This window comes from Vigna angularis, chromosome 1 (assembly GCF_016808095.1).
Source record: "Vigna angularis cultivar LongXiaoDou No.4 chromosome 1, ASM1680809v1, whole genome shotgun sequence".
Lineage (NCBI taxonomy): Eukaryota > Viridiplantae > Streptophyta > Magnoliopsida > Fabales > Fabaceae > Vigna > Vigna angularis.
The window spans coordinates 1,854,300-1,860,855 of record NC_068970.1 but is presented as its reverse complement, the minus strand read 5'-3'; the positions used below and the strand labels follow the sequence as shown (position 1 = coordinate 1,860,855).

At 27.7% G+C, this 6,556-nt stretch overlaps 1 non-coding gene across 1 annotated transcript; it reads right to left on the bottom strand.

Moving 5' to 3' along the window:
• Positions 1-2,592: 2,592 nt before the first annotated feature.
• Positions 2,593-2,788, bottom strand: LOC128195068 (U2 spliceosomal RNA). Its single transcript, XR_008246642.1, has one exon. It is a non-coding gene; the product is annotated as a U2 spliceosomal RNA (small nuclear RNA).
• Between the last annotated feature and the right edge of the window lie 3,768 nt (positions 2,789-6,556).

The following is a 6,556-nucleotide window of genomic DNA, read 5'->3' as shown; positions in this document are numbered from 1 at the left end:
TTGATGGTTTTTAATCCTCATAGTTTTAAAACTCTTAATATTAGTTCTTAAAATTAGACGGTGTTAACTTTTAGTAAATATGACAAACAACGAGAACACGTCTTATGGCAGCTTGTCTCTTCACTTTCTGTCACGTTGCTTGTACCGTTTATTATAATAGAACAAGATCCTATAATAGAGCATACCCAAAGTTGTTTGACATTAAAAAGTTTCAGTTTCGTTTAAAACTAGTTATCTTGTTTATATTTACCCAACTCATTTTATCAATTAAACACTATTTATATAAATATAAACAACTTCTGAAGCATAATACTTAATATTTTAAATTATGTATGTGAACAACAATGAATTCATCTTCATGCTTGTTTTAACTTACTAAAAACATCTTTCTTTATGATAAAAGATGCATTGTATTTAATAAAACATAAAATTTAATTTTATTAAATTTAATTTTAAGATGCATATTTGATTAATTATATATTTTTTAATATTTTTATAAAATCCTTGATATCATGTTTCAGAATAATTAACATTTGTACCTGTATATTAATGCATTTAGGACATTAAACAATTTTAAACTACATATTAATAAATATTTAATATTGGGTACATACTTTAAATTTCTCATATTAATAATACGTGCCTGATTAACCTACTCGTCATTAATTTATTTATAGTTTTAGTTGTTTTAGTTCCCTGTCACTAATATTATTAAGAATATAGATGAAAAGTAATTAATACTAGTTAAAATGACATTTATTTGTAGGTTTTAATTTTATTCTTATACATTGGTTAATTTTTTCAAACAGGAAGAGCATATCATATTTTAAAAGAAAGAATGAAAGAAATCCAATCACCACAATTCTTTTACTTTGTTAGTTGTAAATTTTCTTAGTACTTATCCCTGCATCTCCCAAAACTCTTCCTACACCTTCAAAATGAAAAAAAAGAAGAAGAAAGCTGAGAACTCGCAGTTGAAGAAGAATGAGACGTGAGGGTGCAATGTGCAGGGTGCTGCTAGAATTTTTTAATAAAAAAATATGAGAGGAGAATCTGAGACACATAAAAAGTGATCAAAGATTCCTAAGCTGTTAAGAAGACAAATCTACTATTATTTATAAAATTAGAAGTGCATAAAGAAACACTCTTCTTATAACTACATTAAAATATGTGTGTTAACACTTTATCTGTTTTAAACTATATAAGATTTATATGAATGGAAGAAGTAAGTTTTGTATTTATTATCACTAATAACAATATAGTTGAGAGCGTGTAATTTGAACAAAGGAATGAAGGTAGGTAGGTATGCATGAGAATTAAACTAATTACATTTTATTTTAAATTAATTTTAGATATAACATTAAAATTATAATTTTATTAATTAAAAACGTTTACAAAATTTGAAATTTTCTTAAAACAAAATCATTTTTCATTTTCTTCTCTCGGTGCATAATTTTTCACTCTTAAATCCACTTATAAAAACAAACAAAACATAAGTTTCTTTCTCTCCAAAATATTATCTCTTAAAACATTAATAGTACGATGATAAAATAAATTGTTTTCCATGTTAAAAATGTAAGTTTATTGGTAAATTGTTTGTTTAATACAATGACTATTAAGATATTTTGTTATTAATACAATAAAAAGGAAATACAGTATTAATATAATAACTTTAATTACCTTAGTTTTATTTGAAGTTTATTAATTAGTAGATTTAGTATATATTTAGTCTTTAATAGTTGTCATATATATTTATTTAAAAAAATTCAAATTTAAGAATTAAAAAAAATATTTTCAAAATTAATTAAATATTAATATTAACTTTTTCTTTAATAATCAAACATAAATTATTAAATACTAAAATACACATTTAATCCCAACTATTAACACATTACATAAAAATAATCAAATTAGTTTTTATCTTAAAGTTATAATATTTTATCATTATCTTAACAATAAAATATATTAATAATTATTTTACTTAAAAAGAATTATTTATGATATAATCTTTACATATAAATAAAGAAGTTTTCTTTTGGTGTTTACATTTATTTTTCAATTTTATAAAAAGTAATTATTTTATTAAATTTTCCCGACTGTTATTTTAAATTTAACTTTTTTCTATTTTATCATTTTTTAAACTTAATTATATTTTAATTAAAAAATTGAGTACAAATAAATAAAAAATATTTATAATAAAATCATAAAATATATTTAATTTTATAAAAATAATAATAATAATGATAGTTTTATTATCTTTTATTATCACAAAAAAATGAACTCAGGTCACTTAATGTAACACATGCATTTTTACTAGTAATTATAAATTTAATCATCCTATAATGTCTAACACATGCATTTTTACTAGTAATTATAAATTTAATCATCCTCTAATATCTAGTTATTATTCTTTTAATTCAACTATTTTAAGTTTAATAATTTTATTTATGTGATCAAACATTATTTTCCACATTCATAATCTTTGGGCCTATTATAGTTTAAATATGAAAAGGTCAATCCAAATTTGTAGGGATGCAAGACCCATAAATGGTAGACTTAAACCAGTAGTAAACCAAATTAAAAGCTTCATTTGTAGGGTGTGCCAAGCTCAAGCTGTAGTGCAAGACTTGAGCAACACTTGAAATTTCCAGTAGCAAGCCACTGTTTCAAAATCTCCCCTTTAAGAAATTAATTTAATATCGTGTGAGCCATTGACCCACATATCAGATATTAAACTGATAAGAACAGATACTACACTTGATCTTAGCCAAAAGGCCGAGAAAGGTATGAGAATTAAAGAGAAGGAAAATTCTTTTTATAATAAGCTTTAGCGGGACTCTTCTATGATCAGGCGGTATGGGACTTATTAATGCAGTTCAACACTATGCTCCGGATACCTCTATTTAATGTGACACATGCATTTTTATTAGTAATTATAAATTTAATCATGCAAATATGTAAGTTAAAAAAAAACATTGTATTCTCTTAATTCAACTATGTTAAGTTTAATAATTTTATTTTACGGATTTATTTTGACATCATTTAAAAGGTCTTTTATCAGGAATTAAGTATCCTATAATATCTAGTTACTAGTATAATAAATTTATGGCAAATACGTAAGTTAAAAAAAATTGTATTCTCTTAAACCAGCTATTTTAAGTTTAATAATTTTATTTAAATGATCAAGCATTATTTTTCATATTTATAATCTCTGGATCAAGTTTTCACAAATTTATTTTTGGTATCACTCTAAAAGGTCTCTTATCAATGAAAGTATGTTATGTGTATGTAAAGAAACAAAATATATTTTTTAGTTTTTTGAATATGACAAGTATTAACCTTGATCCTACGTATTCTCATTCAAAATAAAAAATCAGGATTACGTAATTCTTTTGAAAATCTGTAAAGTTTGTTTAGGCATTTGTTTGAAAAATTGTTTGGAAAATTTGCTTGAAAATAGATTATGGATAAATTTGGATATTTTGGAGAGTGAACTAACACATTAATTGTTTGTGTTGTTTGAAAATGGGGATGCTTCTAATTTTTGAAGATTTTATATTTTTTTTGGTATTTTTAGGATGGTTGGGAAAATAAGGTAACGAGTATTAGGTCGACGCAGACGGTCACACGAGTTCTCATACCTTTAAAACGACATTAAGACGATGCGAACGATTAAACGAGTGCTCATACTAGTGCTCATACTTTAAAACTTTACTTTTGTTATTTTTTATTATTTTTAAAAGAGAGAGAAAAGGTATTGTCACACAAGTACTCATACCATTATTTACTTATTTAGGAAAACCTGAGAGTATTGAGTGCTAGGTTGATGTCGACAATCGCACGAACAATTACAATTATTTAATTTTCTTATTGTTTCAGATAGTGAGTACTAGACTGATACGGATTATCGCACGAGTACTCATATCATTATTTAATTTATTATTTAACTTTTAGATCAAGAGTATTAAGTATTAAGGACGGTCAGAAGAGTACTCATACTACTATTTAAAATATTAAAAAATAATTTTTTTAATTTTTTAATTTTATCTTTATTTTTTTAATTTTATTATATAAAAATAATATTTACGTAAATGTTTAAAATAAGATTTTAAAACAGTAATCGCATCTATATAATATAGAATAATAGTAATATTTATTTAAAAAATAATAATATTTAAGTAAGTGTTTTTGAAGAAAGGTCTAAAAGATTGAAAACAAATTACAGATATACCTATTTATAAAAAAACAATATTAAGAAAAACAAATTACAGCTATAATTTTTAAATTTATCTTTTTTATTTTAAAAAAACAATATTTAAAGAAAAATAAAACAAGAACAAATTGAAAACTATATTTAGTTATCAAGAAGAAAGATACCGTCGGAAGCTCTGAAACCATTTTTTTTATAATTTTAGTTTTATCTCTTTCTATTCAAGAGAGAAGATATTTAAAAAGAAGATATTAAAAAGTATATTATTAGAAGCTTTAATATTATTTCGTATAGTTTTGTAATTTTATTTTATTTTTTCATTTTCTTTTGTTTTTTATTTTTATGCTTTTTATTGAACATTTGCTATTTTTATCAAAAATTGAGAATGCAACAAACAAACAAATTTAATAAAAATAAAACACACAGGGTAACAAAGACTAAAGAAACAAAAAAAAAAAAAAAGCAAAAGCATGAAATAAAACAAAACAACAAATGAGAAAAGGGATGCAGATACAAATAAACAGGGATGCATGCAGCACAAAGCTCTTTTCCTCCATCTCTGTATTTGTCAGGGGTGCAAGACTAGTGGTGGGGTGTACGAAAGCTAACCCAATCCATTGAAGACAGAGGAAATCAATGGTGCACGAAAAATTGGGTTGGCCCAAACCCTTGCTGGTAGGGATCTTTTGAAAGTAAGTGAAAGACAGCAGCACCACCATTATCTTTCCTCTGCCAAGAACCGCCACAGCTCCTTCTTTTGATATAACACTCATTCTCCATCACCGTTCCCACTTCTACTATGTAGACATTCCTCAAAATCACTCATCTGTATCTCTATCGTCGTCGACAATATCGCCATTTGTAACCCTCGCCTCCGCAAGCACCAGATTCTCCCTTCTTTGTGCGAGGGTTTCCCTCTTCTATGAACGCGAGACCAAATCCTTGGTTGGATTTATCTATTTACGGTGTCGCTGCCAATGGAGCCCCTAGTCGCCGCTCACACCACCACCGGGCTTGCAACTTGTTCTCTGTTTTTTTTTTTATACTCAAAACTATGGATATTTTCGTGTTTTGGGGTGTTGGGATGGGTTGATGGGATGGTTAAGGCAGGTTTCGGAGAGTTTGGGGAGAGAAGAAGAAGAGTGATGTGTTTTTGGCTTCATTCTGATAATAAGATCAGCATTAACTTCAGGCCTCGCAATACTCTGCCTTCTTAAACTTAAACTCGACCTTATCGGCGTCAATGTCCGCAACAAACCGCGATGCTAAATCTGCATTTACCTTGAAATCGTTGGGGATTTTGTCTATGGAGGCTTTGATGGCGGAGACGGTGCTGTGATCCTCGTAGCCGCGGCTCTCTTCCAGACCGACGACATCTTCCCAACCGCTGGCGAAGGTCGCACCACCAACGCTAACCGGAACGACGAGATCTACGGTTGTAATTGACTCCGATTTGAGATCCCGCCATTGAAGCACTGCCGGCGGCAAAGCTTGGAATGGTTGTGGTAGATGAATGTGTGTGGAGGTGGCGGAGACAGTTGTGCCAGAGGAAGAATATTTTACAAAAGAATCTGGGAAACGAAACCTTGTCGTGGATCTAGCAAGCTCAGAATCGTATCGGAAATGAGTCCCTAGTGAAATTGGGATCGTGAATGAGGAAAGAGAAATCAAAGCCGAAGGAGGAAGAAGGGAGAGATAGACAGGGAGGCGAGTTTGGTGGTTGTCGTTTCTTTGAAAATGGGGTGTGGTGTGATGGTTGAAGAAGCAGGAGGATGGGAGCGAAATAGAGAATCGGGAAGGAGATATTCGAGGAAGAAGAAAATGGGCTATCAAATTCGTTGGGTAGGAAGATGGATTTCTGTTATTTGAATCTGTGGAGTGAATGGTAGCGTGAAAAGTGACTCACCTGGTGCTCCTGTTTCCCCTTTTCTTTTTTTCCTTTTCTTTTCTTTTTTTTCCTTTTTTTCTTTTTTCTTTTTTTTCCTTTTTCCTTTTTTTTCCTTTTTTTTTTCTTTTTTCTTTCTTTTTTCTTTTTTTTCTTTTTTCTTTCTTTTTTCTTTTTTTTCTTCCTTTTTTTCTTTTTTTTCTTTTTTTTCCTTTTTCCTTTTTTTTCCTTTTCTTTTCTTTTCTTTTCTTTTTTCTTTCTTTTTTCTTTCTTTTTTCCTTTTTTTCTTCCTTTTTTTCTTTTTTCTTTTTTTTCCTTTTTCCTTTTTTTTCTTTTTAAAAAAAAGACTAATATAGAAAATAAAATAAAATCAAATAATATAAAACGAAAAAAAATAATAATACAATAAAAATAGAATCAAAATAATAAAAAGACAAAATAAGATAAAATAAAAAAGACAT